The 13,288-nt window shown below is 35.3% G+C and overlaps 1 protein-coding gene across 2 annotated transcripts in view; it reads left to right on the top strand.

Annotated features, from left to right (window-relative positions):
- Window positions 1–13,288, top strand: part of faxcb (failed axon connections homolog, metaxin like GST domain containing b) — a 48,291-nt gene that overhangs the window by 17,910 nt on the left and 17,093 nt on the right. The window lies entirely within an intron of this gene.

The raw sequence follows: 13,288 nt of genomic DNA, 5'->3' as shown, positions 1-13,288 counted from the left end.
ATCACTTTTAGTTATATATAGTAACAAGAATAAATACACTATATGAATAAAAGTATTGGGACACATCATGTCTACAGCTGTAAGATGTCCTGTTCATGAAGATTTGAGATGAAAACATCAATATTTCCTTAAAGTTTAATGGGAGATTTTTCTTCCTAAGAGAGATGTGAAGAAAGTATATGGTTAGTTGTTTTCAAAAATTATTATTTACAATTAGAGTATGAAAAATATTGTAGAAATTTAGAGGTAGAACATTTAAAATCATAGTCACGGATGAAAAAAAAAAACCAAAATCAGTGTTGAGAAAAATGAAGTCAAAACCATCTCTGAGGCATTTTGGAAGCAAAGATACCAATTTAAAGCAAACTAACCAATGCAATGATATTTATTCCAATATAAAACTATATTCTGACATTAGTCATTATTGTTTTGTTTCCCAGACCGCTGTTAGAAAAGAAACACCTGAATTCAACATGTCCACATACTTTTGTCCATATGGTGTGTATGTGAGCTCTTTGAAATTTCCTACTTTTCTGCAAGAATTGATCATAAAATGTGATCTGACCTGCATCAAAGTCACCAGTACAGACAAGCAGGATGTTCTTAACCTAATACCACACGTATATCATGTCTTTATTGAGCTCAGCTACTAAACACTCACAGTGCTGCTGGAAAAAGTAAGTGAACTATTAGACTAATGACCCCCCCCCCCAAAAAAAAAAAAAAATTAGAGTCAGGAATTTACAAACCTAAACCTTATCAATGAAGTGAGATTTGAGTCATACATGGAGTTACTTTTTCTTTTTTTTTTTTTTTAAATAAAAATACTTAAATCTTTTGAGTTCACTGTTCATAAGAAACATATGCTCATGTGAACCGTATCTCACCGATCAGATATTTTATGACCAATCCATGCAGAAAAGTAGAAAATTTCAAAGTGTTCACATAGTTTTTCCTGTCACTGTATAGAATAGAATAGAAAATATCTTTAATGCCATTGTTACAGGAACAGTGAAAATCTGTTTTGCAGCAAACAGTTAAAATGCAGAAAGACTAAGCAAAGCAATGAAAAATATTGGAAATATATAAAATATTAAATATACAAATGTTACTAAAATACTACTTTGAGTATGCATTCATAGAAAAAAGCTATATAAATCTAATCCATTATTATTATTATTATCATTATTATTATTATTATTATTGTTGTTATTATTATTATTACTAAAATATACAAAAAGCTAACTCTATACTACAGATAAGAAAAATGTACGACAAATAAGGATATACACAGGTAATAAAGGGACATATACAAGGTAAAATTAACAACAAGGTGCATGTGTGTCATTATTACACTGAGTATTGTCTATTAGACTGGGGCTGGTGGTCATTCAAGGATATATTCAGACGCCATCATGTCAGAATCCATCCACATACAGTCACTTAAAAAAATTATTAGACCACCCCTTGTTTTCTTCAGTTTCTTGTTCATTTTAATTCCTGGTCCAACTAAAGGTCCATTTGTTTGGACAAATATAATGACACCAACAGAAATAGCTCATAGTAGTTTAACCCTTTCATGCATGAATTGTGAGAACCTTAGTCAAGATTTTTTTCTTCAGTGTTTTTATTCCTCCGTAGGCATGAAAAAAACAATGCGATCGAGTTTTTTTTTTTCTATGGAGTTACAAAAATATCACGCATTTAATTTTTGAAGTAAAAAAACGTGTTTAAAACCCAATATCAGAAAGTAATATGAAAACAATGAAATAAAAACATTTTTAATGCTGCTAATCTGGTGTCTTCTCACATTTTAACATATTCTAATGCTAGTAATTACTCACTTCGTGGAGATAATATGCAAAAAAAAAACCTTCTTGTCTAACAAATAACAATTGATTTACACTTAAACATGTTACTGCAGATCAGGTTTATCAAGAACAGCAAAGTTACAGTAATGGTATGAATGTCAGTGTATGGGATGCTGCATAAGTGTCCACTGTGTTGGCTGATATGGAACTAAAACAACAAAACCCATGAATATACAAGAGAACAGCTGGAGAAGAACTGTCCACTGTAGTGACCTATGCATGAAAGGGTTAATTTCAGAGCTGATATCTATCCATTTAACATGTTTTCTTGATGATAACCAAAATCACTTCAGATCTTATACAGGGTGGGGAAGCAAAATTTACAATATTTTGAGGCAGGGATTGAAGGACAGTGTATGACCAATTAGTTTATTGAAAGTCATGAGAATTTATTTGCCACAAGAAAACTGACATAATAGAAAATGTTTTTATTCTATGTGTCCTCCTTCTTTCTCAATAACTGCCTTCACACGCTTCCTGAAACTTGCGCAAGTGTTCCTCAAATATTCAGGTGACAACTTCTCCCATTCTTCTTTAATAGTATCTTCCAGACTTTCTCGTAATAGTTTTGCTCATAGTCATTCTCTTCTTTACATTATAAACAGTCTTTATGGACACTCCAACTATTTTTGAAATCTCCTTTGGTGTGACGAGTGCATTCAGCAAATCACACACTCTTTGACGTTTGCTTTCCTGATTACTCATATGGGCAAAAGTTTCTGAAAAGGTATGGATAATAGTGTTAGGTATGATTATGACATCAATATATGTTTGGTTTCAAAACAATTGACGTAGTACCTGCTGAGAAAAAACAACTAAATGTTCATTGTAAATTTTGCTTCCCCACCCTGTATTCATGGGTTTTGTTGTTTTAGTTCCATATCAGCCAACACAGTGGACGCTTAAATGCATCATCCCATACATTGTAATTCATACTATTACTGACACTTTGCTGTTCTAGATAAACTTGATCTGCGGAGCATGTTTGACAGTAAATCAATTCCTTGTTATTATTATGAGACTGTAAATAACAGGTTTTTTTAAACAAAAAGTTTTTGGTTTTTTTTGCATATTATCTCTATGATATAAATTAGTAATAACTTATATTAGAGTATGTTAAAATGTGACAAAACATCAGATTAGCAGCATTTTTAAATATTTCATTCATAGTTTTCACACAGTATATCAGTAAATATATGATTATTTGCTTCAAGTTTCTGAAAAGGTATGGATAATAGTGTTAGGTATGATTATGACATCAATATATGTTTGGTTTCAAAACAACTGACGTAGTGCCTGCTGAGAAAAAACAACTAAATGTTCATTGTAAATTTTGCTTCCCCACCCTGTATCAGTATCTATTTCATTGTACTGACAAAAACAGTGCTTTTAGACATTCCATGTTTTCTTTTCTGTCTGTTTTAGTCACATGACACACACAGGAGTTAGGACTGGATTGCATAACCATTGTTTTTGATGACTTTTGATGGTCTAATCATTTTTTTCCGTGACTGTATGTTCATCAACATGTTTATGGAATGACTTCTATTGACATCTCACTGACTTACGCACTTCTGTTTTTCGACATTTAGTAAATATCAAAGTTTTGCGCATATGTCCGATGGAAAAGCGACTACCGAAACAGATGTTGAATATATTGACAGTTTTCCCAATCCTGCATCCATGATGACTTTTCATGGTTTAATAAATTTTTCTGCAACTGTAAAGACATAAAAGGTCTTAGGTCTTTATTTAAGCGTAAAATTTCCATCGACCCGTGTCTTTTTCGTCGTCTCGGTGTCGTATCGTGCGACCCGCCGTCCTTCGCTGTGGTGAGTCACTCCTCTAACTCTGGGTGAGAAACTCACTGCTGCTTGGAAATCTCTAGCCACTCCTCTCACGCCCACAGAAGCAGAGTGTTTTCCATTACCTAAAAGCTCTATCCATCTTTCAACCTCCCTCTTTCCACCCCCTCAGACGATGATCTATCGCTGTTTCATCGTGTGTCAAGAGGCCTTTTCTTCGTTTCTGAATGATGCACTTACACCTGTCGGGTACATCTCGAACCGAGCTCCTGGATGTCGAAAGTGTTAAGAAAGAAAGAAAAAAGGAAGTAAATTAAGACTTGACATGTGGAGCTTGGCTGTTATTTGTTGTTTTGATTGAAAAAGATGCGAGGTTTGCACCTTTTGTGTGTCATAAACGCCGAATTCAATAACACTTCTGTAAAAGTAGAGGTCGTTGATGTAACCCACACCTCCTCCTCCTCCTCCCTCTAGACTCCATCCACCTCTCCTTTCTCTGTCCATCCATCCACCCAGTGCCATGTTCAGACCTACATTTAGACCTATTGATTAAATTATTTATGTCAGGGAAGGGCAGTGAGGCAGCTGGGTTGCTCTTTATGTGTCTGCACAAACGGCACACTTCCTGTCAGACGTTTGTGACTAATGCGGATTTAAAAAAAGATAGAAACTCAAGATCAGGAAACAAAGACAAGACAAAGACTAATTAGTAGGTTTCGAGATTAACAAAGGATTAGATTAGTGTAATCAGAAAGGTGCTGCTTTTAGAGACAGATTTAGCTTCTTTTTTTGTTTCACTGGAAAAACAAATGGGATCAGCCCAGTGTAGGAGGAGAAACAGATGCAAATAAATGTTCCTGTTAATCTCTCGTCTGTGTTGCAGGTAAATAGACGTCTGTTAAATACTAACTCAGCTACAGCAAGTTTTGTATGATTATTTTCAGAAAGTATTTTAAACTTTAAAGGAGTGATATTTTGCTTTTTTAAATGGAATTCTTCATTTTCCAAAAATTTCCCTGTGGTCTACATAAATTGTAAATGCTCTGCTAGCGTCTGAATTCTTCATTAATTCAACTCCACAGGTCCATCTTCAACAATATTTCTGAGTAAAGGGAAAAAACAAAAAGAATGATAGCTTGGATTTAACCCATAAAGACACAAACAACCACCAATGATCAGAACCATCTACTGATCTAAAATGTTTAATAACTTCTAAACCACTAATCCTACCAAATACATGTGAAAAAATAAAATAAAATTGGTGTAAAAAAAACAAACAAACAAAAAAACTATATTTCTGAGTAATGACACAAAAAAGGTCATTTTGAGCGCTGGCCCTTTGAATGCACATGACCCCGCCCCCTCCAGGTTGTCGACCGTGCTTTCTGTCCCGTTCAGCCACTTGAATTCGTTAATACAACCAACAACTGAACATTTTATGTAATTAGCTTCAAGTTTGGACATATTTTTTCAGTTTTTTCTACAACCGCTGCTGCTGACAAACAATTATGTCGTAGTCAGAGAAATTTTCGTCTGAAGTCTAGACCTTATATGTGCAAATGTCGTGATGTAACTACCTATAAAACGTAACAAATTAAGAAGGAATTAAAACAGGTCGTAGAAATCCACTCAATTTTTGCCAAAATGAACATAAAAATAGTTTTGCAGCACCTGGAGGGTTCAAATTCAAACTGTATGAACTATTAGGGTCCAAATACACAAATAAATGAACCACAGACTAATAAAAGTGGGTTTGGAGAAATATGAGCCCTTTAAAGCTGCAAAATCATGAGCAAAAACACCAGAAATTGAAGATACCCACCATCCTTCTGTTACTGGAACATAGAACAGAACCTGACAACCTCATAAATCCAACTGGGGATTGATTCACATAGAACATGACGCTGACATACACAGATATTGGTCTTATTTTTTGGAATTAGGGAGAAACTAGAATATTAATGCACATGAAAACATCAATACTTCACCCAAAATAAATTAACCCTTAGGGCTCTGTGACTGAATCACATGATATTTTCAACACGTCATAGCATTGGAAGTCGGTCACCTACACCACTGGGCATTGCATTCGAAAGTGCGGACCTAAAATACTCTCCCACTTTTTATTTGATGGTGATAGAGCAAATACAACCGGAGATATGACGTTTTGAAACTGGAGCAAACAAACGTGAATAAAAATATGAAAATAAGGTGGGGGGGGGGTGTTATATTTCTGACCATATCTTTGTCATTTTTTGGTCCTTTTTCAAAATGAAAAAAACTGTCTGAATCTGCGGATTCTAATTCACAGAGTGCATTAGCATTAAAGGTAAGGGTGAAGACGACCCCCACCTGAACCAGATACAGAAACCGGGAGGACCGGGAGGGGGGCAGTGGGGGGAGGGGTAAGAAAACCAGAGAAAACGCCTATGTACACATATGCTTTTATGTCAAATATTTGAGTATAGTTTTAATTTATTACAATTTTAATTTTATATACCTAATATTTGGAACCAATATTCACTTTTAAAGTCTTTGAAAAGGTTCATTAACCATCTTTGTGTTATTTATGCAATAAATTATATACATTTATTTATTTATTTATTTATTTGCACATCATAAAACAGCAAGAGACTAGAAGCACTCGGAGAGCGCAGACCTCCGCCAAGGCTGATCAGTGGCGCCCCCCGTGGGCCCCCCCACCCCCGATCACCACCAAAATTTAATCATTTCTTCCTTATCCCATTTCCAACAAACCCTGAAAATTTCATCCAAATCTGTCCATAACTTTTTGAGTTATGTTGCACACTAACGGACAGACAAACAAACAGACAAACAAACAAACAAACCCTGGCAAAAACATAACCTCCTTGGCGGAGGTAAAAATAAAAAAAAAACAACAACATTCAAACGAGTAACATCATTGTGCAGGAGAGGTTGGAAGCCAAAGAAGACTTATATGAATACCTCCCCGGAAATGAACAATACACAAGAAAAAAAAGAAAGAAAAAAGAAGTAATAATACAATATAACTGAATTAATAAACTAAAGTAAAAACAATAAAAATGCACATCACATTACAAACTAGAAGCACTCAGAGAGCGCAGACCTCCACCAAGGCTGATCAGTGGCCCCCCCTGTGGGCCCCCCCCACGCCAAGGAGGTTATGTTTTTGCCAGGGTTTGTTTGTTTGTTTGTTTGTCTGTTTGTCTGTCCGTTAGTGTGCAACATAACTCAAAAAGTTATGGACAGATTTTGATGAAATTTTCAGAAGTTTGTTGGAAATGGGCCCCCCCGTGGGCCCCCCCACCCCCGATCACCACCAAAATTTAATCATTTCTTCCTTATCCCATTTCCAACAAACCCTGAAAATTTCATCCAAATCTGTCCATAACTTTTTGAGTTATGTTGCACACTAATGGACAGACAAACAGACAAACAAACAAACAAACAGACAAACAAACCCTGGCAAAAACATAACCTCCTTGGTGGAGGTAATCATCAAATACAAACCAAATGATACACAGCCTTACATTTTTTCATGAGTTAAAGTCCTTTTCAGATGCTTTTTAAACAATGATAAAGAAGATGCTGATTGAAGTTCAGGTTGTAGATTATTCCACAGATTTGGTCCACGATACTTCAGAGAATACTGACAGACAGACAGATTTTTCAAATTGGATTTTATATTTTTTGTGTGTTTTTTGGCCTTTTATGTTGATACAGTAGGTTAAAGTAAAAAAAAAATAATAATAATAGGCAGATGAGATAGATGAAGTTGTGCTGAAAAAAAAATACCAAACACAGGTGTAGTAAACATTTCATTACATAGTATATAAAGGCAAAATCAAAAGTACTCAAAAACGGCCAAAATAGGCTCAGACCCCTAAGGCAGTGTTTTTCAACCTTGGGGTCGGGACCCCATGTGAGGTCGCCTGAAATTTCTAGTAATTGATTTAAAAAAAAAAAAAAAAAAATTACTAATAAAAAAATATATGGTGAGTTGACAGAGACAATTACAATGCATAAAAGACAAACTGTGAGTCTGAAACTGAAGCACTGTGGTTCTGTTTATCTGTCAAATGTTCATTGTGGTCAGTTTCTGATGCTGCAGCTCTTTCATAATTCATAGTTTGAATTCTTGTTTGTTCAGTATTAATTGTCAGCCTTGTAAGTCCAAGCTGGACCGACTGTACATATTCTGACCAAGGAAAATCAAATTCTCACTTTGTGCAGTAATCTACACCTGGCTTTTCTGCCTCCGCCCATAATAATATACATTATATAGACTAAATGTCCTCTAAAATTAACGTTTATTTGCAACATAGTATAGCAAACTATTACATGATCAGAAACAAATTAATTTTGGCAAAAAAAAAAGTCTGTGTTTTGAATGTCTGGGGTCGCCAGAAATTTGTGAAAACTGTAAAAAAAAAAAAAAAAAAGTTATTTTTTCCAACAAATATATCATTATCTAAACATAAATCCAGTGTGTCCATCCACTGTCATTGATCCAATTCCGTGGGTTTCACTGGTGAATCAATGTTGAAGAAGATGACAGTGTTTCCATGGTAACTACAGAGCCTCTGAACGTCCAAATGGGTCATATCTGATGACCATGAAAAGATAAATAACTGCATTTTACATAAATTATTTGCATGTATTGATAAGATTAGTGGATCAGCAGGTATTAAACAGTTCAGATCAGTAGATGTTTTTGGTCATCGGTGTCTGTTTGGGTCTTTATGGGTTAATCCAACACGCTGCCACTTTTTACAAACTTTTTTATTGTTATGGATTTCTCTGTAAAAGGAGCTTGTGGAGTTTAAAGACACTAGTTTTTAGTCTGCAGTTTAAAAAAAAAAATGAGGTCACGAGCCAAAAAAGGTTGGGAAGCACTGCCCTGAGGGTTAAGAGTAAAAACAGACTAATGCAGATAAAACACAACCTTCTTATTACCTGGAGGTGATCATCTGTGTCTCCAAATGATCCCTTTGACTTTTAATAAAATGAGCCACTATTTACAACATAAAAACTCAACTATTTTAAGCTCATTTATGTTTGTTTGCTTCTTTTATTTGTGTCAGGTGCTGATTGTAGATAGGAACAGTCACCAATGGCCTATTCATGTTTCCTTTATTAGTGTTTCTTTGTCGGTCTGGGAACAAAGACTATTGATCCTTTTAAGAGAATGAAGTAACAGGAAGTAGCGTGTCACTGCTGGACGGCCGCCGCTCCTCCATCTGATGTAGGTCATGGGCTGTAAGTCACTTTCTATTGATCGAGCGGTCATGTTTAATGTCCACAAAGCATCTGGCAGGAGACACGGCCTCTTTTACAATCGTATCACAGCCCGTGCATCTTGAAGCATGAAGTCGGGGTGTCCGGGCTGTAGAACCTGCAGAGAGAGGGGGAGGGGTCGGTCTGTAGGTGAATGTAAGGTGATGTGAGGCGCAGGGTGTTAGGATGCAACGGTTTAATCCTGTTAGAGTCGACACGCAGAAGCAGCTCAGCGGAAAAAAAAAAAAAAACGTAAATAAACACACACAACAATGGATGTTTTGGGTATTAGAGACGCTTTTAAGTGGGTGTGAGAGAAGTAAGTTTAGAAAAAAGGTGTTTTCTGAGTCAAAACAGGATGAAAAATAGGAATAAGACAGATGTAAGAAGACATAAATATTGTTAGTCTCATAGGATAAATGCCTAAGTCATATTTTTTGCCAAATTGTGACCTTTATGTGGCTTTATTGTCCTAAGACTGCTGATTAGTTTTATTTTATATCACAATTTGGCCAAAAATATGACATGGGCAATTATGCTAAGAGGCTAATGATATACAGGATGTGTCTATTTGCTGGTTCAGACTCAGCAAACGCACCTCATCTCACTTTATGGGTTAGATTAAAATAAATAAAGATCCAGTGCTACTTTAGTGGCAATTCCCAAATTATTTTTTCTTTTAATGTTTCCTTTTCTGAGTGATTTATCACTATAATACAGTATTATCCTCTGTATTTGGCATTTTTTTCAGTGAAAATCAGGCATTTTCCTATGTTTAATTTGCTGATCATGTTCATTAAAGTTTAAATTAAAGGTGAGTTTTACCAAATTGTAATCTCTATGTGACTCTTCTACCATTGCTGATTAATTTTATTTTATAACACAATTTTATATCACAAAAATATGACATAGGCAATTATGCTAAGAGGCTAATGATATACAGGATGTGTCTATTTGCTGGTTCAGACTCAGTGAACGCACCTCATCTCACTTTACTTATTTTAATCTAACCCATAAAGACCCAGTGCTACTTTAGTGGCAATTCCCAAATTATTTTTTCCTTTAATGTTTCCTTTCCTAAATGATTTATCACGATAATACAGTATTATCCTCTGTATTTGGCATTTTTTTCAGTGAAAATCAGGCATTTCCCTATATTTAATTTGCTGATCATGTTCATTAAAGCTTAAATTAAAGATACATTTTGCCAAATTGTAATCTCTATGTGACTTTATTCTTCTAACACTGCTGATTAATTTTATTTTGTATCACAATTTGGCCAAAACTATGACATAGGCAATTATGTTAGGAGGCTAATGATATATAGGATGTGTCTATTTGCTGGTTCAGATTCAGTGAACGCACCTCATCTCACTTTACTTATTTTAATCTAACCCATAAAGACCCAGTGCTACTTTAGTGGCAATTCCCAAATTATTTTCTCCTTTAATGTTTCCTTTCCTAAATGATTTATCACTATAATACAGTATTATCCTCTGTATTTGGTATTTTTTCAGTGAAAATCAGGCATTTTCCTATTTTTAATTTGCTGATCATGTTCATTAAAGCTTTAGATTAAAGCTGAGTTTTTCCAAACTGTGATCTCTACATGACTTTACTCTCCTAACACTGCTGATTAATTTTATTTTATATCACAATTTGGCCAAAACTATGACACAGGCAATTATGCTAGGAGGTTAATGATATACGGGATGTGTCTATTTGCCGGTTCAGACTCAGTGAACGCACCTCATGTCACTTTACTTATTTTAATCTAACCCATAAAGACCCAGTGCTATGTTAGTGGCAGTTCCCAAATTATTTTTCCTTTAATTTTTTCCTTTCTTAAGTGATTTATCACCATTTGTCATAATATTATCCTCTGTATTTTGCATTTTTTCAGTGAAAATCCAGTATTTTCCTATATCTAATTTGCTGATCATGTTCATTAAAGCTTAGATTAAAGCTCAGTTTATATCAGAAACAGAGAAAACTGAAGAAAAGGGACTTTTTCCAACAAATATATCATTATCTGAACATAAACCCAGTGTGTCCATCCACTGTCATTGATCCAATTTCATGGGTTTTACTGGTGAATCAATGCTGTAGAAGATGACGGTGTTTCCTCGGTAACTACGGAGCCTCTGAACCTCTAAATGGGTCATATCTGATGACCATGAAAAGATGAAGAACTGCATTTTACATAAAGTATTTGCATGTATTGATAGGATTAGTGGATCAACAGGTATTAAACAGTTTAGATCAGTAGATGCTTTTGGTCATCGGTGTCTGTTTGGGTCTTTATGGGTTAATCCAGTGGTTCTCACTCTTTTTCTGTCGGGCCCCCCTTTGGAGGACGAAAAATCTCCAGGCCCCCCCAACCCCAGCAACATTGTAAGAGTGGTGCAATTTTAACTTTTATTGAAAGAAACGTCAATATTGTAACAATACTTTTTGCTTTTCCTTGAATAATTTGTTGTTCAAATTAAAAATAACCTAGATTTTTGCTTGAACAATACAAACAAACTCAACAAGACTGCTCCCTTAGACAATATTTTTCCAAATAAAAATTGGAAATGCGCAATTATCTTACAACTATGACAATAAAGTTACTTTTTTTAGAACAAGCAAATCTTGGTAATAAAGATGAACATTTTAACAATATCAGTGGCTGCAATGAGCTTGTTTCCATTGCACATCTCAGAACATTAAAGTGCAAACTGTACAAACTGTGCAAAAACAGAAACATTCCACATTTTTATTTTCCAGTTCAGTCCTTGTCCATTGTCCAAACCTAAACTCTTTGTCTAGTCTAGTGACAGATCACCATGGCTGTAGATTTGTTTGTTGTACATCCCTAAAATAAGTCCAGGGTTCTCCAATGCTGAAACATTAGTTCCACCTGCTACATGTTCTAACCTGAAGGAGAAAGAAAAAAACAACCACCCTGGAGTGATCCCATGCCCCCTCTGGCATGCCTTCGCGCCCCCCACTTTGAGAAACACTGGGTTAATCCAACACGCTGCCACTTTTTACAAGCTTTGTTTTTATTGTTATGGATTTCTTTGTAAAAGGAGCATGTGGAGTTTTAGAGACACTAGTTTTTAGTCTGCAGTTTTAATGTCATTTGTGGCAGAGACGTCAAACCCTGGACTTGTATTCATGTAACCAGGCTGACAGTTAAAGAGCTGAATGTACGATGTTGTCTCCCTGCAGCTGATGGAACAGGCTGTGGAATGGAAGTGGTCGCACATTTTTATTGATCGGGACGAGGCTTCATGATAATAGACAATAATAGGAGATGGGGGCGGAGCCTCTGATTCAGCTTCAGTGTTTATGTGTGACTAGATTCATGTAAAGCAGAGTCAGTTCACCTCCCGTTTGTCACATGTGGAGGTGATGTGAGGAGTTTAGAGCTGATAGGATGGATTTCTTTGGCTTCAGATCACACCAGTTTACTGTGTTAACAGATTATATGAGATTTGGATATTACTGAAAATGAAGAGATGCAATTAAAATTAAAATTGTTTTTGCCCAGTTTACTCAGTTCTTGTTCTAGTTATTATCATTCTAATTATCACTGTGGTTGTTATTGTTACTATTGTTGATATGTTCTTGTGAGGGTCTTTTTCTGTTTCCACCTTCTTTTTCCTTTAGTCTTTTTTCTTCCCCCTTCTCTCTTCTCCTTCCCCCTGCTCCTTCCTGTCAGGTCCGTCATCAAAATGTAATTCAATAAAACCCAAAATAAAGACAGTGGAATATCATATACTTTATGAAGTTCCCCTTGGTATAGCAAATTTGTTCAGTGCAACAAGGCATCCAGACTAGACCATTCTGGTGTTATGATAATGGACAAGACAAGCAAAAAAAAAAAGAAAATGAGGAGATGTGGCAAAAAATGTACCTTTTCTGCAGTCTTGCTGTCCTTGAAATATCTTAAAATATCTTAGATTGACTTTTATTAATTGAAGACCCTGGTGCGAAAAGTATTTCAGTCACAAAAAAAAGACTGTTTACAAATATTTATTGGGTGGACTTGGTGAAACAAATACAACATGTTTATGTGCTCAACTTGAATTGTCCAAATATGTGACTTCAGTACTTCTAGCAGTACTTTTCAGGGTCTTCAATTAGAAATCATTCATTTTGGAAGTTTGTTTTTCTCAGCTCAGACCCAGACCTGTATAAGGGCGAAGTCAAGGGAAGGTTAACATCTGATAAAAAGAAAAAAAAATAAAAATTACGATAATCTACACCAAACTTCTATTTTTGCGTAGGTAATTATTTGTGTTTTCAGGAAAATGTATTTTGAAATGAAAAAAAAAAATTGTG

This window comes from Sphaeramia orbicularis, chromosome 16 (assembly GCF_902148855.1).
Source record: "Sphaeramia orbicularis chromosome 16, fSphaOr1.1, whole genome shotgun sequence".
In the NCBI taxonomy this organism is placed as follows: Eukaryota; Metazoa; Chordata; class Actinopteri; order Kurtiformes; family Apogonidae; genus Sphaeramia; species Sphaeramia orbicularis.
This window is presented reverse-complemented; position numbering and strand designations above follow the sequence as displayed.